We start from the raw sequence: 26,552 nt of genomic DNA, 5'->3' as shown, positions 1-26,552 counted from the left end.
TAGGAGGGGACTACATAAAACTGTTGAATATTTAACATTTTTCATTATCTCTTCATTGACATTTCCAAAGAATTAATCACCTAGTGCCTTCTTTAATTTTGTCTGTATTTAAACAAAACTGATCTTTCCCCCTTAGGCTATGGATGTGACCATGCTAAAAAAGTTGCTAGTTCTATGTTCCTAGAGTTTGGGTTCTTCTGTGACAAACTTGAAAGAATACATGACCTCAACACCATCCTGAGACATCAAAGTAGGATTTTTCAAAGAACATGAATATCTGACAATTCATTTGAACCCCCCCCCCAACATTGTTGGGCATTTGGGTTGTTTTCAGATTTTAAAAATTATGTATAATGCTACCATGTAAATAACTGAACAAATAGAATGTTTGTTATTCTTAATAGCATTGCCAGAATAGATTATAAACAACTGAACTTTTGCTCAAAAAGCATAATTTTATAACCTTTGCTGCTAACTGCCAGACTGCTTCCCAGAGAGATTATACCAGTATGCAACTCTACCAACAATGAATGAGTATACCTGTACATCCAGAGTCTAGGTACTACTAATTTTTGTTGCTTTTATTCAATGTTCAAATTTTATTGATGTAACATGGCATTTCTATGTTCTTTTAATTCTCTATATTTTAATAATAGGAGGGCTGCATATTTTTCAAATGAGTATTCGTGATTTATATTTCAACTTTTAAACAGTTTCTAGTCAAATTTTTGACCCTTTATTCATGGTGGATTAATAATTACTGCTTGAACCTTACATGTTTTAGAAGTAAAGTTTTTAGCTATAGTACACTTTTCATATGTAATCCTAAAAAATTATTTATCTTCCTTTAAACCCACAAAAGATGAAAAAAAGTGAATTATTCACCTTCAGATATTATCTAACTATTCACCAAGGACTTATTTTTTGTCTATTTTCATTGACCTGTTCTTCCCTTCTCAACCATCACTTCCATGAGAGAATGTGAGACCTGTGACCCCACACAGAACTTTTACCATTGAGGCTCCTATTTCTCATGACAATTAACTCCCAAGTTAATAGGTAGATTGGTGTCCAAAACTGAACTATATTTCATCATAAGTCCCACCTCCCCTTCCTTAATACTGTATAGGGATTGCATAGATAGATAGATAGATAGATAGATAGATAGATAGATAGATAGATAGATGGATAGATGATAGATTGATTGATTTGCGACTCCTGCCCTTAGCAAAAAACCCTTTAAGTGCTTAATATTTTTTAAATTCAAATCAGAAGAAACAAGAGCAATAAAAGAATAAGAGGAAATGATTTTAATATTAATAGTTCTATGACACAAGAACAATAACAGTAATGAGGAGTGAACCTGAAAAAAAAGGATTTTGATTTTCTGTGGGTTTTTTTTTTAAATTTAAGCACCTGAATTAAAAAAAAAAACACAGGAATATAAGGTTATTTGTTTAAAGAGCAGACAACTATGTGCACTTTAGCAGACCTTTGAAGACTCTATTGAATTTCAGTCTAGCCAAGTGAATGGTGCTCATAATGACACTAATCATCAAGAACTGTTAAATTATGTTCAATATACTTTAAGAAAACAGGAGTGTTGGACATATTTTAGACATGGTTTCTTCTTATATTTTGAAATAAAGATGTTTTTGTACTTAAAGGGGCAAATTTCTAGTTACCAAGAAAATTAGTTATCTAGAATTTTTAATTCTCTGAGGTATCCAAGGAACTCAAGTTTTGCTATGTGTCTTATTCTATTCAGGGCCATGTTTAATAAAATTATGAAATGGGCCAAATTTATCTTTATTCCTATCTCATCTCCTTTATTTACAAAGGTCTCTTTCCTCACTTTCCATCTCTCTTCCCTGACATTCTTAGTATTCATCACTCTTCTCACTCTGGCACACATCTTTTCTACTTATTCCCAAAGGATCTTGCTCTGAACTAGCTAGAAAGCATCTGATCAACTAATTCCCATTTAAGTCATTAGTTTATGAAGGGCTTAATGTATTACCCTCTACAATATTTGCATTTTAATAGCATAGACCAAAATATCTTTAGGACCTAAAGTAATATATTTCTAATGGAATAATTTAAAATATTTTAGTGGAATAGTAGGGGGAGATATTTTAAGGATAAGGGTCTTTTCTTATCCCTCAAATCTTTAAGACTTACCCTGAACTCAAACACAGTTCAGATTCACATTTATTATTCCCAATTGACACTCCATACTTGTAGGTGATTTCTAATAGTTCTGTCTATATTTTATTTTCAAGCAGGTTAGATCCCTGAGAAGAAAGATTATGACTGTTTACATATTAATGGTAAGGTTAAATGGTAGGTGATAAAGTTTTTCAAAGATTAAAGAAATTACCCAGGTCCCAAACTACATTTTCCTAATTATATGAATATTTATGGTCAGATTTGTTGCAGGAATCATATACAACCCTATATTGGTAAAGGGAACACCCAATAAGGAAACTCCATAAAGGGAGATCTGCAAGTGTTCTGCAAATTACAATCTAATAGAATTATTTGGAGTTCTGAGAATTTAAATAACTTACCTAGAGTCATTCAACCAGTATAAGTTCAAGCAAAGATTTGAATCTAGGTCCTCTCCTTCATCCAAGAACAATCCTTCATTCACTGCACTGATTCTATCACTTAGATTTAGATGTAGCTAAACAGGGGACTAGGGAAAGGAACTAGATCATACTGATACAGAAACCCATAGGACTAAGAAACCAAAACTTGAAAGTCTTAGACATACATATCTCAAACTAAGCTGATAAGTAACTTGAACTAAGTAATATGGGTTTAGGTCCTGAATTATCTGGATAATTGCCTCAACAGTGCTTCATTTTTCCATTGGAGATTTGACTTTGGCGAGTGTTTATTAATCATTAATCAAGTAACATTCTGTCTTGTCCCTTCTGTCTCCCAAAGCCTGCTAAGTAAAATTGGATGGGTTTGAAAGGGCAGACAGCCATGTATGCCTCATCAGACTCATGAGAGCATCAATGAATCATATGGAGGGAGAAGAACAAGACTTGGCTCTTTGAGGAAGGAATCTGTGGACATTGCACTTAAGGAAGAGAGATAAAAGAACCTACCGGAGACCTAAATCTAAGAACGACTTTGTCAGGAAATCTAATAAATTCCTCAAAGTGGCCAGAGACACACTTGTAGATTTAGAAGAGAACAATTTTAAGTCAGAAGAAAGTCCTGTCACCAGTTAACAACATGAAAGTTTTCAGAATCCAGAAGGAAAGTCATGGGAATTACATAGTTCAACAACCTTACACACTATGCTCTTTTCATCTTCACCTTCAGTAAAACAGAAGCTCCTACAGGACAGGAATTATCTCTTTTTAAAAATTTAAGTTTCATAATAGGGAATGGGGAATGAATTTATGTTTCATTGGTCTAGGGAACTCCCAGTGAGTTACCTCCCTTTATCAATAAAGTATATCCTTTCTATTAGAGAGTTGTCTTGAACACTAAGAAGTTAAAAAGCTTCTCAAGAGTCACAGAGGCATTGTGTGTCAGAAGTTGAACCCAGATCCTTCTGGCTTCTAGATAAGCATCCAGTATTCCATGCTGCCTCTGACACAAAGTAAGTGTTCAAAAAAGCCTTGTTGATTAAGTGATTCCGCTTCTGGTTATATTAGGGGTCCTTTGGTCTTAGCAACTACTAAATGTAGGCAGCAATGAACATTAAACATTTTCATAACTTGCTGCTGACTTGGTCACTTCAGGCTTACTTATTCAGTGGCAGTGGAGTTTTAAAGGCTCTTTGGCCTTTGAGGATCATAAAGAAGTATAGAACTCAAGGGAAAAGGGAGGGAAGATGCCAGCAGTGAGGATGTTGGGGAGGGGGGCCGGTGCTTGTGTGTGCTTGCAGAGACATATAGTACTAACTGCCAACTTGCATGCCTCTCATATGTCAGTCTGGAAATGCCATCATTGGTGAATTTCTCATTAGACATGATTTATATTCCCCACAGCAATATTTTTTGATTCTGCCATTGCTCCCCCTTTATAATTTATAATGAAGACAGCTTTCTGCAAAGTTTAGTCTGGTTAAACCAGTAATTTTTCACATGTTGGTAGAACAGCTGCTTTCTCCACCATTCAGTCTCCAATCATATCATCAAATATATTCTTACAGTGCCTCATAACCACAAATTTTCAGGAAGGAGTAACATATTGGCTAGTAGATTCACCCTCTTTATGTGCACATCATAAATTTTGTCTTTTTTATTATTATTATTACCATCATTCTGAAGAAGTCTGTACCACTCTCAGAATGGAAAACTTTCCTGAGGCCAAAATGTAGCAGCAGAGTGGTCACTAGAATGAAGTGGCTTTATTGACTTCCAGTGATCGTAAAGGATTCTGTGACCCTGATCTTTTAGGCTATTCCCATAAACCACAAGTACATACTTGGCTAGCATACCAAATCTGCCCCTCACAGATGACTTAGGATTTTCACTAAAATAAGGGACTCATATAAATAAGAGGTAGCAAGGCATAGTGGATTGCCATCATTATTACCATCTCATTTTTTCTTATCAGTTTGATGAGATTCAAATGGAAACTCAGACAAATTGTTATTATTTGAAATTTCACTGCTCTTTGTCATCCATTTCATTATTATGTATAATTTCTGGAGTTTGCATTAACTGAAAATTTTCAAAGACTCAAGCCTTGGATTTTTCTCTCTTCAGATTTTAGGAGTTCCTTCATTTTATCTCTCTTCTTTTTAAGCCTAAAGCAACATTAATATGAGCCATGTAAGGCATAGAAAAAAAATTGCTATGGGTAGTACCATTCATATTAAAAGCACCTGAATCTTTCTCCTCTAGGTTAAGCCACAGTTCTTGCAAAGGACAAGAAGTCCTAGTAGCCTAAGCACACATTGCTATTATTGTTCCTTGTGTATTTTTTTAAAATTTAAATCTATTTTTTGTTATATTTAAATACCCAGTTAACTCCCTCCCCCTTCTCTTTCCCCATTAAAAAAGGAACCATTTGACAAAAAGATATATGTATGCATAAAAGTATGTCTTAATTATTTCTACTTATTACTTCTGAATTTCATCTCTTTTTAATTTATTCTAGATTTTGGCAAAAACTATTTTCTATGACTGTACTATGCTGGTTAGCATTGTATTATTGTTTGAATTGGTATTGAGGGTACCACTGGGGAAAAAATCAGTATGAAACCCTTGTCTCTAACTGGTGAGCTCTGCTTCTAATTTTGTTATGATATAGTATTGGTGCATAATAAACCTATTCATGTCTTCAGTTCATTTCATGTGCACTCATGGTCTGCCTGCTTTAGTCATCAGCGCCATCTGCACTTAAGTATTTCCAGCAGGTTGGGGCATCCGTATTTCTGATTTATCCCAGTATATCTTTCCTTTTTATGGTATGAGAATACAAAGGAATACCACGTGCCCCTTGTCCTCTCGATGAGGCTGATTATAATAGCTTTGAGTAGGACCAGACTACAACACTTGCCCGCTCTTCACTGCTCTATTTTTAGCATCATATGCAGCAATTTCATCAATCAGTCAATCAATAAGCATTCAAGTGCCTCTTATATGCCAAACATTGTGTTTAGTGCTGGGAAAACAAAGAGAAGCAGAAGGAAAGATGGTTCCTGCCCTGAAGGATCTTACATTCTTTTTTTTTCTTTAAACCCTTACCTTCTGTCTTGGAGCCAATACTGTGTATTGGCTCCAAGGCAGAAGAGTGGTAAGGGCTAGGCAATGGGGGTCAAGGGACTTGCCCAGGGTCACACAGCTGGGAAGTGTCTGAGGTCTGATTTGAACCTAGGACCTCCCATCTCTAGGGCTAGCTCTCAATCCACTGTGCTACCCAGCTGCCCCCAGGATCTTACATTCTAAAGGGGAAAGACAACATATAAAATGGAAGAGAAAAAAGCAGGGAGAAACCCAAGTGCTATCAAGATGACTCAGTAGTACAGGCTGGAGAGGAATGAAATTGGAGTTTCTTTGAGGAATTAACCAATCAGAAGGCAAATTTTCAAGGGTGGAGAGGGCTTACAATGTGAGAAGTCCGGGGTAAAGAATGGAAAGGTTTCTATGGCATGTTAGAGAAAGTCCTATACAGATGAGTCAGCAGTACAATCAGGTCAGGGACAAAGACATTTTACTGCCCAGATTGTCAAAATAATCTGTATCCCCAGAGCCCAATTGACAAGAATTTTGAGCTCATCCCAGGGCTTCACAGTCACATTAGCAGTTTAAAAAATAAACCCTTACTTTCTGTCTCAGTAATAATGCTAAGATGGAAGGACAAGGGCTAGGGTAACACAATTAAGTGACTTGCTCAGGGTCACATACCTCAGAGGTGTCTGAAACCAGATTCGAACCCAGATCCTCCTGATTCTAAGGCTGACATTTTATCTACTCCACCACCTAGATTCCCATACATTAGCTTGTCTGATTTCAATTGCATGTAAGAAGAACTTCCTTTAAAGTTATAGTTCTCTAAAAATGGAATATCTTCTTGACTTTCCATTCTCCAGAATTGTTAAACTAGAAACTGTATTGGGGCAGTTTGGTGGCTCAGTGAATAGAGAGTCAGGTCTGGAGATGGAAGGTCCTGGGTTGAAATCTGACCTCAGATATATCCTAGCTGTGCTACCCTGGGCAAGTCACTTAACTATTACTGCCTAGTACTTACCCTCTTCTGCCTTGGAACTGGTACATATCTGTCTAAGCCAGAAGGTAAGGATTAAAAAAAAAAAGTAGATCACATAGGGAGTAAAGGACAGAAACTGTTCCCTTTTATCCCATTTTTACTCCAGCTATAAATCTATACTGATTGAAATTATATGATTTCCTTTGTTTGATTTTCTATGTATCTGCACTCTGGTTAGCTGTGCTCCCCCTTCATCCTCTAAATTCATGCCTGGGGGGCATGCCATCAAATATCCTTCTACCAGATCTTTCTACCAGAAAAAACATTGTACACAGTAACACCAATATTGTAAGTTGATCAACTGTGGAAGACTCAGCAACTCTGATCAAGAAAAGGATTCAAGACAATTTGAAAGCCTCCATAATGAAAAATGCTCTCCAACTCCAGAGAGAGAACAGATGAGCTCTCAGAGCAGACTGAAACATACTTTGTCACTCCCTTTGTTTTTTCCTATTTTTTCTTTTTTATAACATGGCTAGTATGGAAATATGTTTTATATGATTTGATGTGTTTAATTAACATTATAGTATTTGCTTTTTCAATGGGTTGGGAAGGGAAAAGAGTAGGAAGAAAATTTAGAACTCAAAATTGTTTTAATAAATTGAAAAAAAAATAATTTCACCAGCAATTGGTTTCGATTAATTGATTTCAGTTTCCTGACATCCAGTCTTGCCTCCTGACTGAAAACTGACTTATTTCGACACTTTCCTTCTCTTCAAACCTAAATTGCTTTCTACAATTCTTTAAATATTGCAAATATTGGTTCAGCCATCACATTTCCTAAGTTATATGTCCCTTCTCCCATTTTCTTTGACTTCTTGATATGCCTTCTTTTTTCCTTATTGGTGTAATTAGCAATCATAATGCAAAAATTTGAATTCTGACAGTCTCTAATCCTTCAAAAGTAGAACAAAAAGCCCAGGAACCTACATGCTGAATTCTGATCTACTGGTTAGAGAAGCATGCCTTTTTTTAAACTAATTGCTACTGATCCAATGATAATGAAAGTGCTGAAGTTTAATTTACATAAACCCTTGACATCGCACAAACTCACCATATTGCCAAATTATAAATTTGAGAAAGAAGGTTAATGAAAAGCTATACTTTAGGAGAGTCCCTTAGAGCAAACCCTTTTCATCCTAATTTCAAGTTAAAGCCAGATTGTTTTGAATCACTCTACAAAATTACTAACAGTGAAAAAAGGTAAATTACTTCAGAGACAAGAAACTCATTTATCCTATCCTTGAACAAGTTGAGCTATCTCCACTTAAGAATGAGCTTCAAAAGTATTAAATATATTATTGTTAAATATTTCCTTGATCCTCTTGTCATCCTGAAAGCAAAGAAGATGACAGAGGAAACAGTCTGGTCAAAGCAGGCCAATTCCTCCAGAGGAAGGAAGACTGACACAAAGACAGAAATGGTTATCCTGACTAATGAATCCAAAGGTATAATCATTTAGTACTAAAGGAATTTTACCAACTTCTTTGTTCATTCTTATCTATCTTACTAAAATGTAACCCGTGACCTAGAGTCCATGAGCTTTAGTGTAAATAGACTTCAGGAATGACAGAAAAGAATTGTTCTTTCTTAAACTAATGTTGCCCCTACCCAGAGTTAACTCTAAAAAAATAGCACATGTAGTTAGTATATAGATCCAAACATTGATTTCTCTAGATCCTGTACAAGCATTTAAGGAAACACTTCAAGTATCAAGTATAAGACAGCCTTTATTTTACCCCAAAGAGAGAATATAAAATACAAAGGAATTACAGGGACCCTAAAACAAATTTGAAAAGAATATAAAAGACTCAGAGTAACCCATGAGAAACCCCCAAAGATTCCCACTTCTTATGAAAACTAAAGTGCTCCAGATTCAGCACAATTCCTAGGCTTATGCTCTACAGAACAGCAACAAATTCAGGGGTACTAGACAGAAACCTCCCTGCCTTTCAGATTCACGCCATGTAAATAACTCCATATAATGGGGAAGTACAAAGTCTACATTCCATCTGTGACCATAGTTCCTTGCTGTTCCTTCTTTCAGCCCTGGGAGGTTATGTTTCATTATCCTCTTCTCTCCCTAGGAGTCATGTTGCTCCAGAAATTCTTCATCTCATGATAGAGTGGAAGATTCCTCAAACACTGCCAAGGCTAGTGATTTCTAAGGAATATCCTTTATCTGTCTAGAACTCTAAATTCTTGAACTCATACTTGTAAGCTAAACTTCTAGGCTGGTACTGTGTGGAGATTTCTTCTTCTCTGGCTTAAAGATAGGATTCTGGTATTATGCTGTGCAGGAGCCTCTCTCCACTATCCCACCACCCCACATATTTCCTCTAATTAGGAAGTCATGGAACCTCCTCTCTCTGGGAACATGGGTGTCTTCTTCTTTCATGCCACTTTAGGAATTCTTCATATAATGTGCTTGCTACTGCCATCTTCTGAGGCAGGAAATTCCACACCAAGAGCTCTGATCTCTGAAAAGGGATAAAAGGAAGGTAAAATAAGGCCAGAAACTTGAGAATCAGTAACCCTACTTTCATGTCAAGTGAGAAAGCAGAATTGCCTCTTCCATGGACCTCTCCATAACTTCCATCAGTAGCTTCTGGCTGAGGGACACCATATAAGCATGTTCACTTCATGTTAAAATATAAGTTCCAGGGCAGCTAGGTGGCTCAGTGAATTGAGAGTCACACCTAGAGATGGGAGGTCCTAGGTTTAAATCTAGCCTCAGACACTTCCTACATGTGTGACACCAATCTGGGTAATTTACTTGGCCCATTGCCTAGCTCTAAGTACTTTTCTGCCTTGGAACCAATATGTAGTATTAATTCTACAATGGAAGATGTGTTAATATATATACATATATGTATACCATGTAGATTTATAATATTTTAAATTATATAAAATTATATAATATTTATACAGTATATAATATAGTTATAGAATATACTTATATATTTTCACATAAATATAAATATAATATAATTTATATAATGTATAATATATGTAAAATTTTTTGAGAGTAAGGACTATTTTACTTTTCTCTTTGTGTCCCTTGCTCTTGCATAGTGATTGACATTTAGGCTCTTAATAGGTCCTTAATAAATACTTCTTGATAGATTTATTTAATTCAATGCACAACATTATCTTTAACATTTCTTAGCATCTTTAAAGAAAGCATATTTTTCCCTATTTCATGTTTCCCTTCATATTGATACTCAAAAGGTCCTCGTACAAAGCTATCTCTATTGCTATATCTTTCAAAGAATCTCATATAATCCTCAAAAATGTGGAGAAGCTCCTCATTGAAGTCTTTCAGCTACATTTTGCTCTTCTAAGTATTTTTCCCAACTAAAGTGGTATTATTCTTTATATTGGCTTTGCCAAAGTCAAATAGAAACTCTGCTGCTCTCTTCTTGACTTAAAAACATGAATTAACTGAATTATTTATGCTTTATTGTATTTTTATTTATTTTGATAAACATTGCCCAGTTCTGTTTTAGCCTGGTTCCTACCACACTGAGTTGTTTTACAGCATTCCGGCTGCCTGAAGTTCAGGAGTTTGACACTGATCTACACTCTTTTATTGATGAGACGTGGTTGGCTGTAGAAAACCATCTGCAAAATCCTACCTGATCAACTTTTCATGTTTTCATCAAAGATATGCATAAATATGTTTTAGATCATTCTAAAGTATTTTGTCATTTAACCATTTGGACCAGTTATATAAAATAAAGATTTTAGTGATAAGAAAGTGGACATGTGTATTGGTATTCTTGAAACTATATCTTCAAATATGATTCATGCTTTCCTGATTTTTTTATGATGAAATTTTCCATAATCTTCAAAATCAGAAAAACATTTATAAAGCATCTATTTTTGGGAAGCATGATGCTAGGAGCTGAGGACATAGACAAAATGTAACAGTTCCTGTGCTCAAAAAGATTACATCATATGGCAGAGATATAAAATATAAATAAGTGCATTTGATTCATTGAAAATGGATGAGTGATATTTAGCAATAATTGAAATAATAACTGTGGGAAATCATAGAAGACTTCATATAAGGAGTGATACCTGAGCAAAGACTTGAAGAAATTAAAGAATACTGAGTAGTCAAAAGGAAGAGGAACTATATTTGAGAAATGGAAAAAAGCTTTTGTGAATGCAATGATTGTGGAAGAAAGATAGGAAAAAGATAAAGCATCAAATATGGAGAAAACCTGCTAGCCTGGTTTGGCTACAATATAGTTTGTTAAGGAATATAACATTAAATAAAAGTAGAATGGTAGATAGTAGTATTTTGTATTTTTCATGCAAGTAATGGGTAGCTCATGAATATCTTTGAACACAGGAGTTTTTGTGATCAAATCTGTCTTAATACTATTTCAGCAGTATTCTGGAGAAGGACCCGAAGAAGAGAAAAGATCGAAAGCAGAGATGAGAATGGATATTATTACAATAATACTTACAAGAAGAAGATATAGCCTCAGTGAGGGGCTCTTGGAATGAACATAAAGGAATATGAAAAATGTTGTAGAGGCAGAACTAGTAATGCTTGAAAACAGAGTCTTTTATAATCTTTAATTTTTGCCCTTTGAGATTTTTAAAAATTGTGTCTTAATATTTGTATTTACATATTTGTAAAATAATCATTCCATAAGCATTAATTAATAATATTATTTATTTTATTTTTATTAATAATAATGCCAGGTCTTGTGGTAGATGCTGTGGATACAAAGGAGAAAGTGAAATACCTTCTTCTTCTCATAATTTCATATAATGATACTGTAACTATTACTATTATTATTAGCATTCGCAACCATGTCAGGTAATAGGACAAGTACTTGGCTAATATTTTCTCATTTGATCCTCACAACCAACCCTAGGATATAGATGCTCTCATCATCCCCTTTTTTCAGTTGAGGTAACAGAGAGAAAAAAAAGAATGAATAACTTGTCCAAGGTTATCCAGCCAGTTGTCGGAGGCAAGATTTGAACTGAAGTCTTCCTGATTCCAAGACTCTCTTCAATGTGTACAAGCTACCTATTCTATCAGAACGATCTGATTTATTTGGACCTCATGCTAAGCTTTCTGTGGGTACATTTTTCCCTTCTACTGCTTTTTGCCATGCTGTTTGGCAATACTGATAATCTTCTGACATCCTTTTGCATAATTTACATATGAGCTTTTACTCATATTGTCCTTAGCTGCCATGTTTCTACCCTTGACAAGGTAGTCAAGCACTTGCTGACTTAGAATTTCTGGGGTTTTTGTTCTATCTTCCTGTAACTCTTTTACACTGATTAAACTTCCTCAAGAAATCATGAAGAGCAGAGTCAAGGATTTACTTTTATCTACTTCCCACTTTCAGAGTCAAAGTTCTATTTAAATGGGTTGCATTTGTCTGTTGTAATACAAATTATTATAATAGAGGACATGAATATAGTGGCTTAAAGTTTACAATGCTACTTATATGTATAATTACACACATGATGTTATTTGAATTGTATGTTCGGTACTTTCAGCTTTATTCTTTCTTTTAATTTGGTGTTGATTTTGACCTATGCTTTAATCAGTTAATGATCTAATTTCATACAAAGCACTGATTCTGAAATTACTCCCACATTGGAAACCAATCATGACCTGCCTGTTAAGATATAATCAACTTAATATTTTATTATATTACTTAGTAATCACTAAGGCTTTTTTTCTTGAAGAAAATATTCCTGACATATGGGGTTTGGGTTCCTGAATAATCTATAAGCCTTTGTTCCCTTTCATGTCTTAGTCCAGAACTATGTGTTCCTATAGAGTACTTTTCCCTACCTTCATATTGCACTTAAATTATACATTGAATTGGTTTGTAGGCTCTTGGAAGATTGTACAAAATGTTTTTCTTCTTTGTCCCCTGCAACAGATGTTTGCATATGGAAACCTAATTATCTGTGTGGTGGCCTATATGCTTTAACTTACCATAAGCAGTGAAAGCTAGGATAGTCAAATAATTAACCAAATTCATGTTTCATAGGATTTTAGGTGTTTGGAGATTCTTTATTCCTCTCCAGGCTATTCCCTTGATTCTCCAGACATTCTCTAAAATGCCAAAGCATCCTCCCCATCCTTGAAGTTCATTTCACTAATGGACTTCTCATAATAGAAGTACCCTTTACCCTACCACCTCTTCCAATGATTGGCTCCCTTTTAGGGAGCATACCCAGGCATACCATATCTTCATTCCTCTCCTGAATGATCTTTTAACTGTTCTTCCAGCCTTTCTCTTCCAGATATTTTGCACACTTTCTTTCTTCCCCCATTTTCAGCTTCCCCATTTTATCTTCCACCAATTAGACAAAAGCTCCCCAAAGACAGGAACTATCTTGTTTTATACTCATATTTATTTTTATTTATACCTATATATGTTACATATATAATTATAATTTTTGCCTATACTTATTTGTGACACATAATTGCTTGTTTAACGATCTTGCCTTTTAGCAATAACTTTGATATATCTTCTAGGTTCATGCATGACCAGATTATTATAGGTCTGTTGGGAAGTAAAGAGTATTCAGGGAAGATTAGTACCTCTGGTGGGAGAACTGCCCACTCCTTTTTATTATCAGGACTGCTTTCTACATTTGATGTCCCCCTACTACTCCAATTTTCACCTGTGGCTCCAAGAAATTCTAGTATGCACAGCAGCCACATCCCAATAAAACCCTTTCAGCCAACAGGCTAAACCAGGTAGGCAGAAGCTAGGTGGCTCAGTGGATTGAGAGCCAGGCCCAGACACAGGAGTTCTAGGTTGAAATCTGGCCTAGCTCTGTGACCCTGGGTAGGTCACTTAATCCCCCATGGTAGCCCTCAATGCTCTTCTGCCTTGCAATATTAATTTTAAGACAGAAAAGTAAGGGTAAAAAAAACCCCCTAAATTGGGTTGAAGCTACCCAACAGGCTTCAAACCCATCAGTGAGTTAGAAGAGTGTCTACCCCAAGCATATGAAGCCTTCCCTGGATGGAATGGACAAGTGAGAACAATTTCTTCCATTGACCATGAAGATGGCAGAAGCAGGTGCTGTGGAGCAATTAGAGTTTGACTAAACATCAAAGATGTCACAGTCATCCACTGCATCCTGAGCCATCTTCATTCATCATGACATTTGTCTTCCCACTGAACTTTAGGGACTCTGGAAAAGGCAACTACTTTGTGCCACGCTACCTTACTTAGACCCAATGTATGCAGAAGTCAAAGGACATCGCCCTTATTATTTTATCATTTTCCATATTCCATTTTACCATTTTATTATTTCATCGTTTTATTATATTAATTTTCCTGTAAAATCCTTTGGTGATAGGCAAGTGACAAAGCAGCAGCTGCAGCTATATAGGAACTGTATTCATGACTTTGCACATGGGTGGCCCATGATATAGGGTCATCTTCTGAACTGAAGCATTAGTGAGATTCGGCAGCCCCCTTCGTGTCTTAGCAGCCTTTTTTAAAGACCTCATCACTCACCTCTCACTGTGAGGAAGGGACTAGAAAAGGTGCCCTAAAAATTGCCTGCTTCACCCTAACTTAACCCTGGCCTGCTTACCATAGCAAGTGGGAACACTTCCCTGCAGTTGAAACACAAACACACAAAGTAAATGTACAAAAACTTTTTCAAAGGCAATTCCTCTCACCATTGGTACATGGAATGTGTTTATGCTTATATATAACACAAAATCCAGTAGACAGAAAAGTAAACAGCTCTTGTTTCAAGAGAACTTAGCATATATCACATCCAAATAACAGTCCTGATTGAAATAAGGCTGACAAATGAAGGCAATGGGAGCTGGATACACATTTTTCTGGAGCGGTCACTGTGATGAGGAGCATCATGAATCTGCTGGAGGTTCCTCAATTAAATCTAATCTAGTCAACAAGCTCGTGTGCCTCTCATAAAGGATGAATGACAGGCTCATGACAACATGATTGCCACTTGCAAGAAAGTGCCATGACACCCTAATCAGTGCATGCTCTGAGCACAAATGAACACTGATGAAATCAAAGAGAAATTTTATGAAGATCTGAAAACTCTCATATGATCAATATGGCAAAAGAAGATAAGCTTGTAATTTGGGGTGATTTTAATGTCAAAGTATGCACAGATCACCAGACATGGCAGGGAATCTTGGGAAAAATTGAATCAGAAACAGCAACAGCAGGTCTCAGTGGATTGAAATCCAGGCCTAGAGATGGGTGATCTTGGGTTCAAATCTGGCCTCAGACACTGCCTGGCTGTGTGACCCTGGGCAAGTCACTTAACCCCCATTGACTAGCCCTTACCACTCTTCTGCCTTGGAACCAATACACAGTGTTAATTCTAAGATGGAAGGTAAGGGTTTAAAAAAAAAGAAACAGCAACAGCAGTGGTCAATTGTTGGTGAAGATGTGCATTTCATAACCTCATTATCATATGAATGTCTTCCATTTACTTAAAGGCAATAAAAATTCGTTAATGCATCTTCAAAGCAAATGTTGCAACTTAATAGACTATATCATTCTGATGAAAAAAATATCATCTAAGAGTAAAGAAGGCAATGTATGGCATAGAGTACTAGAACAATCATAGATTTGTCTTCTCCAAACTAAAAGCAGGGGCCCCAAGCAAGATGATTATCAAAAGTCAAGGGCAACAGATTAGAGTGCTTCTCCCTGATCAAACAGTTCACTGCCAATTTGGAGGAAAAGTTGAATTAACATGTAGTTGGGAACAGTGGAGCAGAAAAAGGTCTGGGTGGATTTTAGAGATTTGGTCTACAAGATCATATTACTCATCTGGGCCAAAGCACTCAAAAAATGATGGGGAAATACTGAATTCAGAAATGAAAAACAAGAATTCCATAGGGTTTGCCAGCAGGAAAGTTCATCAATCTCTAAGATGGCAGAGTCTAACTCTGTCAACAGTGAAGCTGAGAAAGATTCAGGATTTTTGGCACAGTAAGAAGTCAGAAAAAATTCCATTTTACTCTCATAGTAACAACCTAAAGTGCTTCTATGATACCCTAAAGTCTATTGATGGGCTAAAGACCTATGACACATCACAACTACTCAGCACTGATGGAAACATACTGATCAGTGATAAGGACACTATCCTAGAGAGAAAGACTAAACACTTCCATAGTGTTCTCAATGGACCATCATCAACCAATGCTGGAGCCATTTGGCCATATATCTCAGGTTGAAGTCAATCCCTCTCTAGCTGAACTTCCAAATGAAAAAGAGGTTTTGAATGCCATTAGACTCTTTTCATATGATAAAGTACCTGTTCTGATTTCACTCCAGCAGAGGTTTACAAGGCAGAGTCTACTGTTCATACAAAAGCAGACTGAAATCTTTTGTGTTATATGACAAGAGGAGGTTATCTCCTCAGGAGAGCAAGAATGACTCCATTATCCATCTTTATAAAGGAAAACAGATTGTCCTGTAACTGTTGCCAGAAGTTTGCTTTCGTAGTCATTACCAGTAAAATTCTTGCCAAAGTCTTCAGTAATAGACTGATTCTTCACCTAGAAGATGGTCATCTACTCAAAAGCCAGTATGGCTACAGAAAGGACCAATGAAAGATTGACATGGTATTTAGTGCCTGAACACTTCAGAAGAAATGCTAGGAGAAGAATAGAGATCTGTACACAATGTTTATCAATGGAACCAATGCCTTTGATATTGTCAGTGGTGAGGTTTTGTGGAAGATCATGGCAAAATTCAGTCAGTTGACTTGAAAAGTTCATCAGTATTCTGTTCCAGTTCCATGACAGTATGCTTGAATGTTAACTGGATAATGGACAATGCTCTTGCACTTTCACAGTCACCAATGGAGTGAGTCAGAGCTACATGCTTATCGTCATGCACAACTTTTTGTTCAAAGATGACTGTGCACTCAGTGGGGAGCTAAATGACTCATTCTATTGAGAGCCAGGCCTACAGATGAGAGGTCCTGGGTTCAAATCTAGATTCAGACACATCCTATGGGCAAATCATTTGACCCTCCTTCCCTAGCCCTTACTGGCCGTCTGCCTTGGAATCTTTGATTCCAAAACAAAGGGTTAAGGCTTTAAATAAAAAAGATAACTGTACACTCAATGCAACCTCTGAGGATGAGATACAACAGAGCATGGATTGATTCTCTGCCACTTGTGCTAATTTTGGCCTGACAATACTGAAAACAGTGGTTCTGTGCCAGCCAGCACCATGCCATCCATATGTGGAACTATTGTTTATAGATAATGGAGAAATTTTGAATGCTGTGGATAGATTTATTTACTTTTGCAGCATACTTTCTAGAGATGTACACATATATGATGATGTTAATGCACACATTGCCAAAGATAGCTCAGTGTTTGGGAGAATTTGAAGGAACATATGGAAGAAAAAAGGGATTAGACTGCCTATCAACCTCTACTGAGATATTGTGCTGACCTCATTGTTATATGCCAGTGTCATGCCAGGAAATTGAATAGCTTCCATTTGGATTGTCTTGGGAAGATTCTGAAGATCACCTAGCAAGACAAAGTACAAGACACTAAGGTCCTTCCTCGAGCTAGACTGCCAAGCATTCAAACTCTACTGTAGACAGCACAACTCTCAAGGGTTGACCACATTGTTTGAATACCAAAAGCACATCTGTTTAAAAGACTATTTTACAAAGAGCTCCCACCAGGCAAGTGCTCACAAGGAGGTCAGAAGAATAATACAAGGACACTTTCAAGCTTTCTCTAAAGAACTTTAGTATCAGTTTTGAGACATAGAAGACACTGTCACAGGACCATTGAGTGCCTGCATCAAAGAAGGCAGTGTGCTCTATGAGCAAAGCAGAATTACGAGAGCTCAAAAGAAATGCAAATTTAGAGACATCTCCATCCCAAATGTTCATATAACCTGTTTTTGTCTGAACTGTAGTAGAGTCTTCCAACCTCACTGGTGTATTCAATCAGAGTAGGACACATTATACACTGCCCTAAACAAAACAATATTGGTTTGATCCTCTTCCAAGATAAAGGACAACAACCAGCCAACCAATAGGTCTACTTGCATTCCTCGAGTATTATTTCAATTTGGTCATTTGACAAAGATTGCACACCAGGAGTTGAATTAATGTTTATAAATGAACTAAAAACATATTATCTTTAGCACATTTGGGTCCATTTTTTGCCAATCTGTCCCCATCATTGCAAAAGTAAAAGAAGATTAGAAAGGGCAGGAAATTATTTTGCATATTATATGTATGTAAGTATACAATGCTTATATGACTGAGCAAGTCACTTAACCTTGTCTGCTTCAATTTCTTCATCTGTAAAATGGGGATAATAAAAGTTGCTACATCCCAGATTTGTTGTGAGGTCAAAATAATATTTGTAAACACTTTACAAACCTTAAATCACTATATAAATGCTAGTTATTAATAATAATAGACATTAATAATATAGACATTATAAATGTTAATAAAGGATATGTAAAGTATAAGTATTATATACATTATAAATATATGTATAAATCAAGCCTTTAAGTATATATTCATGATATTAGCTAACACTTATATAATACTTTCTTTGTAACCGGTACTGGGCTAAGCTGTTACAATTATTATCTTATTTGATACTCACAACAACCCTGGAGGGTAGGTGCTATTATCATCCTCATTTTACAGGTGAGAAAATTGAAGCAAAGAAAAGTTTAGTGATTTGCCCAGTCACACAAGCTAATAAGTGTTTGATATCAAATTTGTATTCAAGTCTTTTACTCCAATCTGGTCACTATGCTACCGCATTAACAATTTTTGATATTCTTTGCTGCTATTGTTGAAAATATCTCTTTCATTAGTCACAATTAGTCAAGAAATTTATCATTCTGTAATGAGCTTGTTCTTATTTAGCTAAAATGATCCTCAAGCCACATACTTTGTCTATCACTAGTCTATATTCAATACTTTTCTTGCTTGGAAGAATGTGCCAAAACTTGTACTGTTCTGGAATAGCCACCAAGAATCCAGGATAATCTCCAAGTTACTATAAGGCATCCAGTAAAAGCTGTTGCAGATCTCACTGGAGAGTGTCACAGAAATAAATTGATTTTAGCCACATCAATGTAAGCAATCTGACTTCATAGGGGACTCATTCCTATGTGATCTGGCTCCTCTTCTTTTACCTAATCACTTTCTCTTTCCCCATAGTGACTGTTTCACATCATTTCTATTCTCCTCAAGACGCCAACCTAATACTCCCAACTACATACTTAGAACAGATTATTTAACTTCCTGCTTCACTATGAGGACTGAAACTGCCCAGCACAAATTCTCTCAATTTTTCCTCAATTCATCAAAAATTTGAGGCATCATAACTCATTCACCCTTTTTTTCTTCTCTCCATATGAAAAGTTATCCCTCTTCTTCACTAAAGCTAACGTTAGTCTGTGGACTTGATCTTATTCATTCCCACTTTCTGTAGACATTTGTCCTAGCAATTATCCTTTCTCATGAATGTACAATTTTTCTTTCTCTTTACCAGCACCTTCCCAGCTGCCTACTAATATGCTCAGCTCTGTGTGATACTTAATATGCTCAAGTCTGCATGATGCTAAAAAAGTCTTCTCCTGACTCTTCTTTCCTATCCAGCTGTAATTTCATCCTTCTTCCCTCCTCTGCTTCACTAGTAAACTTTTTGAAAAAAAGTAGCCTGCATCTGATGCTTCTACCTTCTCACTATCCATTACCGTTTTAAATCTCAGAAAAGAATCCTCTCTGCCATCACTCCATCAAGTGGTTGTCTAGTCTCCACCTGAGGCTCTCCAAAGAGGAAGCCACTAACTCTCAACATAAATAATTGTTTTTGTTATACTGGGTCTCCCTAAATTACACAGGTTGTAATACAACATCCACTCATGATCCTTATCTCAGTGTTGACTAGCATGAGAACTTAGACCCACTCTGTTTCCAATCTAGGCTGGTTCCACCTCCTTAGGCAATTTGGTGGTCTTCTACCTCAATATTAGTGCTGAATGTAGGGAAGACACTTAATCAACTTTAGCCCAAATAAAGCACAGAATTTCTAAAATCAAGTAATTACACCTTTATCAGCCTCTTGAGCAATGTAGAGTGATGATAATAGCGGCACCTACTTTGCAAGGTTTTTGTGAGGATGAAATAAGATAATATTTGTAGGAAGCACTTGGCACAGTGCCTGGAACATAGAAGGTATTATATAATTGATTATTCCCTTCTCTGAGTAGCAGAGAGTACAGATAGACAATTATGACATTTTTGAAATTTTTATTTTCATTTTTTCAATTAACAAAAATCTATTTTCTCTCATGCCATTTCACCTCCATTTAAAAGGAAAAAGAAAAACAAATCCCCTGTAATGAATATGTATAGTCAAAAAAATTCTAACACTGGTTATATCCAAAAAAAGAAAGAAAATTATGTCTCATTCTGTACCCTGAGTTCCTCAACTCTATAACTCTATAACTCTATAACTTCATCACTGGTTCTCTGAAATTTCACTTGAGTTTTGGATTTTAAAATCTCTTAAACCTTTCAAAGTTATCTGCCTTTACAATGTTGATGTTATGTAAATTGTCCTGCTGGTTTCACTCAATTCATTCTGCATTGGTTCCGCACCCCATATCATTTCTTAAGGCACAATAATATTCTTTATATTCAAATACTATAATTATTTAAGCATTGGTCAATGATGATGGACATTACCATTGGTTTCTATTCTTTGTCACTACAAAAAGAGTTGTTTTAAATATCAATTATTATAGATATGCTGTATCAAAGAATATGAACAGTTTAATAACTTGTGGATCCTAGTTCCAAATTGCTTTCCAAAATAGCTAGGCCAATTCATAGCTCCCCAAAAGGAAAGAGACCACTACATTTTGGACAGTTCTAATTATAAGACCCTTTTATTATAACCTCACTCTTTGTGGTGGCAAAAGATTGGAAAATGAGGGGATGTCCTTCAATTGGGGAATGGCTGAACAAATTGTGGTATATGTTGGTGATGGAATACTATTGTGCTAAAAGGAATAATAAACTGAAGGAATTCCATGTGAACTGGAACAACCTCCAGAAAGTGATGCAGAGTGAGAGGAGTAGAACCAGGAAAACATTGTACACAGAGATTGATATGCTGTGGTACAATCAAATGTATTGGACTTCTCCATTAGTGGCAATGCAGTGATCCTGAAAAACCCGGAGGGATCTATGAGAAAGAGCACTATCTACATTCAGAGGAAGAACTGTGGGAGTAGAAACACAGAAAAAACAACTGTTTGATCACATGGGTTGATGGGGATATGATTGTGGATGTAGATTCTAAACGATCACCCTAGTGCAAATATCAATAATATGGAAATAGGTCTTGATCAATGACACATGTAAAACCCAATGGAATTGCATTTTGGCTACAGGAGGGGGTTGGGGTAGGAAAGGGAAAGAACATAAATAATGTAACCATGGGAAATTCTCTTAATTAATCAATTAAATAAATTTTAAAAGACCTTTTTATTGTATAAACATAATTCTTCACTCTGGTTTCTGCTCACTGCTCCAAATTCTGTCCTCTTATGCCAAGCAAAACAAATTTAATCTCACTTTCAAGTAACTTCTATCAAATACTTTCCTAAGGTAAACATTCCTAATTTCTTTAACTTACCCTTAAACATCATGTTCTTAAGCCTCCTTACTGTCATGGTCAACTATCTCTGGATATTCTATAGTGTGTCCCTAGTGAAAACAAGATGGCACCATGGCTGGAGTCAGGAAGTCCAGAGTTCAAATCCAGTCTCAGACACTTACTAGCTGTGTAATCATAGTTAAATTCCTTGACTCCTTTTGGTGTCAATTTCCTCATCTATAAAATGGAGATATTAATAGCATTTAACTCCTAAGGCTGCTGTGAGAATGAAATGAAGTCATATTTATAAATTGCTTAGCACAGAACATGGCATATAGAAGGTCTTTTGTAAATGTTAGCTGTTATAATTCAAATTCAGCACCTAAAACTGAAAGCAAAGCACCAGATCTAGTCTGACCAAGGCAGAGTACAGAACATGATTATTATATATCTCACTCCTTATAATACTTATATGTTACATAGTGGATAGAATACTAGACAAGGAGATAGAAAGCCACCAATTCAAATTCTAGTTTGGTAAGTTACTAGCTATGTGACCATGAGTCACCTCTCAGAACCTCAGGGTCTACATCCATATATTCAAATGTACAAAGTACCTTCCAGTGTGGGAAATCTTAAAATCAAGAAAGATTATAACCTAGCTGTTAGTGAATTAAAAAATCCTAGGGTTTTTTTGAGGTTCCTCTATAAAACGGGAATCATAATTGTACTAGGTAACTCAGAGTTATGAGGAAAGAGCTTTGCAAACTTTCATGTATTATTTAAATGAGTTGCTGTTTTTATCTGTGCAAGAACTCTTTCCACTCACACAGTTAGCATCTTCTATTATAGTCTTAGAGTTGTCTGAGTCTCAGAGAATTAAAATGACTTGTCTGTGGTCACACAGCTAATAAGTAGCAGATATAGGATAGAAACCTCAGTCATCTTGACTCAGGAAAGAAGGAAGGAAGGTAAGAAGGAATGAACAAATGAACGAATGAATGAATGAATGAATGAAGAAATGAACAAATAGGAGAGTGAAAGAAAAAAGCATTTATACAGCAATTACTATGTTAGAGTAAGTCTGAATGTCAAGTTCCCTAAAAAGAGGAAAAATGTTGCCTGCCATACTCTAGATGTTCATGCAGTGATGCCAAGAGCTCCTGGCACGAGAATGCATTTACTTGACCAAAACTTATCTATGAGCCTGAAGGATGTCAAAACCATGTTCCCATTATGCAGCTAAACAGACCCATTTCTTCTTTTTTTATCCTTTTTTTCCCCTATTTCTTCTTATAGATTCTAATTATGAAAAGAATATGTCTGGCACATAGTAAATACCTAAATATTATTTACTTACTGGCTGACTGACTAGTCTTATTTATATGACTACCAAACTACCTTTCAGTGATACTAATTCATATCACCTAGTAGCAGAATTAATATTTTAGGTGTCATCTCTTTTCATCTTTGTTCTTCAAGCTTTCATCTAACTCTTCCTTTGTCCAGGTTACGTGTTTTACCAATTTCATACATTCAGAGAATAATAGATTTCCCATGCTCAGCATGATGCTTCCATCATTTGGAGTTCATTTTTTGGCATGGTCTATGTGCGGGAATGACGCTTTTCATTTAAATCTGTCTTTAGCTGCTATGGGTACACTGCTTTAACTGGCACACCAACTGGGTAACTAGGCCATCTGTCATCCTTAAATATGGACATGAATCTCAGCAGTTATGTGAATAAGTATATTTATTCCTCAATTTGGATGGCCTGCACAGTGAGAAGTAGGTTCAAGTAATATTACCTAGAGATGAAATGCTAGGGGCAAACAGCAGGCAGACAAGACCAACCCCGCAATGATGGGGTGATTCATTTGTAGCAGAGATATTAGGTGACCCATACATTGAAAAGATTGATAGAAGCACAGAAGTGATCATATATTCAGAGGTAGAAAAGAACATCAAGATCAGTTAGTCCAACCCCCTGGCTTTTTTTTTTTCTAATCCTTATTATGTATTGGTTTCAAGGCAGAAGAGCAGAAGAGTGGTAAGGGCAGAAAAATGGGGGTTAAGTGTCTTGCCCAGCGTCACACAGCTAGGAAGTGTCTGAGGCCATTTTTGAACCCAGGTCCTCTCTTCTCTAAACCTGGATCTCAATCTACTGAGCCACCCAGCTGCCCCCTGATTTTAAAAATGAGGAAACTAGGACTTAGGAATTGAGTAGATTGAAAACAAAAAGGTAGTTAACAGATCCTAGGCTTTGCACCCAGCTCCTCTGATTTCAAAGGCAGTGCTCTTTTCACTGAACCACTCTGGTCCTGTAAACATCATTTCTTAGGACAAAGGAGAGATGACTTAGATGCATACGAGATGAAAGGGACCGCTAATTGTGCCACAGTGCTTTCAGTTACATGTGCCCATTAAATGACAGGGCAAGAGTGGTATAAAATGAGAAGTCTACAGAAAGAACAATGAGTCCCAAACTCTGCCCAAGACTCAATTTGATTCAAACTATTTGTTTTCTATACTATATGTGAAGCACTAGCTAGATTCTGGAGAGTCAAAGAAAAAAAATGAAACATTGCCTTTGCCCTCGAAGAGTTTCCATTCTCCGAGGAAAAGAAATATATACAGTATCTCCAACTGAAGATAGTTAACAGTATTTTTTTCAGGTCAGTAGAGCATAGCTTAGGTTGGCAGCAGGGTCTAGGTGAGAATCCACTGACAAAGTTACTTTTTCACTAAACTTGTTCCCATTAGCCCCTTTCATGACTCCCTTCTATATTTACTTCTCATTTACATTTGCTATAAAATTAATCTTTCATGAAATATGCAAAGTGATCAGATCAGACCAAGCTATATCATGGCCAGTCTTCCTGTTTTGATCATCTGTTTTTATTTTTCTTTTTGATTCTGATCTATAATTTCCCATGTGTGTGTTACTTCTAGTTCGGAAGTTTCCTGAGCACTGGCTCTGGAAGTACAATTAAAATCTCACCTCTAATGCTTACCTGTGTGACCTTGTTCAAGTGACTTAACCTTTATGGAGCTCAGTTTTCTCATACATCAAATAAGCAATTGTACTAGATGGTCTCTGAGGTCTCTGTATTTATGGCTCTGCAAGTAACATAAATTCAATAGTCAGTATCCACGGTGAAGATATTCAAGATGATTCAAATATCTGTCTCTAGTCAAGGTCAGTTGTATGTACAGAAATGGACAAGTTTATTAATCAAACTGAGGGATAGTACTGAAAGACCATCAGCCTTTTCACAGTTGGCTTGTGAAGAAAGCTGAACACTTGTACTTTCTGTAAGAGGTGGGAAGTGTTGAACAGTGGCTTCCTGTCCCTAGAAACCACACCTGGTAGTCTAGTGTGATCATTTCCTAGGTCTTCTTTACAGAAGTCATCTTTTGACTGCCTCTATAAATATATGTGATTGTGTGTTTCAAAATCCAAACCTGATAAAAAAGAGATTTAATTTATTTTATCTACTTTCATCTACTTTAATTTCTTCCCCCATTAGATTGTAAGCTACTTGAGGATAGCTTCAGTGGGGTTTTTTATTTGCATCCCCAAGAGCTTTACACAATGCCTAGATTGTTAATAACTGTTTGTTGACTATTGGCCAGTCTTTTAAAGTTTCTTATGTATCTGTAAAAGGCATACCTATTAGGCAGAAATTCCAAATTTGGAAATTTATGGGACAGATAAAAAGGTCTCTTTTCTATTGTATTAAAAATGGTAGAATGCTAAAGCTGAAATCAAGATTCAAATACCAACTGCCCTTTATTAGCTGTGTGACCCTGGGTAAGTCATTTAACCCTCTAAGTCTTAACTATCATATCTGTAATGCCTTTAATACTTAATTCTCAGGGCCCCTGTGGGAGTTGAATGCATACAAAGAATATTGCTAACTTCAAAGGACAACATAAATATCAACTATTTTTATTATTTCCCAGAAACTACTCATTCCTCCACGACGTTAGGAAAGGATCTCTGATTGTCTAATGAACAGGTTAAAAAATACAAAAGAGTTTGCTCTATGGTCTTGCTTACAGCGTAATGGAGCAGCTCACTGAAGTCCCATTGCTCACAGCCTCAGTCAAAAGCCTTCAGTCTCTTGGAGTATTTAATAATTCAACTAGAAGAATAACTCCATTTTAAAAATTAAATTAATAGTGATTAAAATTGAGTATTAGGAATAAATGCAGGGGGGCAGCTGGGTAGCTCAGTGGATTGAGAGCCAGGCCTAGAGATGGGAGGTCCTAGGTTCAAATCTGACCTCAGACACTTCCCAGCTGTGTGATCCTGGACAAGTCACTTGGCCCCCATTGCCTAGCCCTTACCACTCTTCTGCCTTGGAACTAATACACAGTATTGATTCCAAGTCAGAAGGTAAGGGTTTTTTAAAAAAAAGAATAAATGCAGGAACATTTAATTCTCCTTAAAGAGCAAAAATAAACAATGGTAATAAGTGTAATAGATATTTAATAAATATTTAACTGGAGAGCTACCCCCTCTATGGCAAGGTAAAACGTTGGTTGTTTTTAAAGGTATTTCAAAGCTGTGCGTTTTAGTTGTCCTTGGGTTGAATTACCTTACTGATGGATAAGAAGCTTACATTTTCAATAAAAGAAAAGATGTAGGCAGACCCAAGACTGAGGCCAGCTCAGAGAGGTCCAAGCCACATTTGAGTTCTAACTGTTTTTCTAAGTATTTTCTAGGAATTGGAGATCTTAGAGGATGATAAAAGATTAAATTACCCCCACTTTACCATCCTTTTAGTGCAAACATATGTGTACACTCATAAACCTGGGCATGCATAATCTGGGGTATGCCTCCTCCTCTCCCCTATCCTCTCAGACACATGCACCCACAAAGAGCAGCAGCAACAGCAGCAGCAAGACCTCAGAGCAGCCAGAAACTTCCCAGCTGGCAGGATGATGTTGCTTTGCTGCCCTGCGTTTAGAGAAGAGTCTTATGCTTATTCTGCCACCTTGTGTGATATACATATATTACAAGACAATTACAACTTCAGATGCTTAAAAATTATTCTTTAATAACCTGTTTCTCAAAGGATTAAAATAAATCCAGAAGTACCGAGAGCCCTGTCCATTTTAAATGGCCCTAGAA

General features: G+C 36.3%; 1 long non-coding RNA gene across 1 annotated transcript in view; it reads right to left on the bottom strand.

Moving 5' to 3' along the window:
* Positions 1–8,418: 8,418 nt before the first annotated feature.
* LOC130457420 (uncharacterized) overlaps positions 8,419–26,552 on the bottom strand; it is a 93,625-nt gene continuing 75,491 nt past the window's right edge. Inside the window, exons 2-3 of the long non-coding RNA XR_008916621.1 lie at positions 24,427–24,532; positions 8,419–9,221 (exon numbers count right to left, since the gene is read on the bottom strand). This is a non-coding gene — a long non-coding RNA (uncharacterized LOC130457420). The remainder of the gene's footprint in view (positions 9,222–24,426; positions 24,533–26,552) is intronic.

Source organism: Monodelphis domestica, chromosome 2 (assembly GCF_027887165.1).
Source record: "Monodelphis domestica isolate mMonDom1 chromosome 2, mMonDom1.pri, whole genome shotgun sequence".
Taxonomy (NCBI): Eukaryota; Metazoa; Chordata; class Mammalia; order Didelphimorphia; family Didelphidae; genus Monodelphis; species Monodelphis domestica.
The sequence above is the reverse complement of the archived record's forward strand: the minus strand, read 5'-3'. Positions and strand labels throughout refer to the sequence as shown.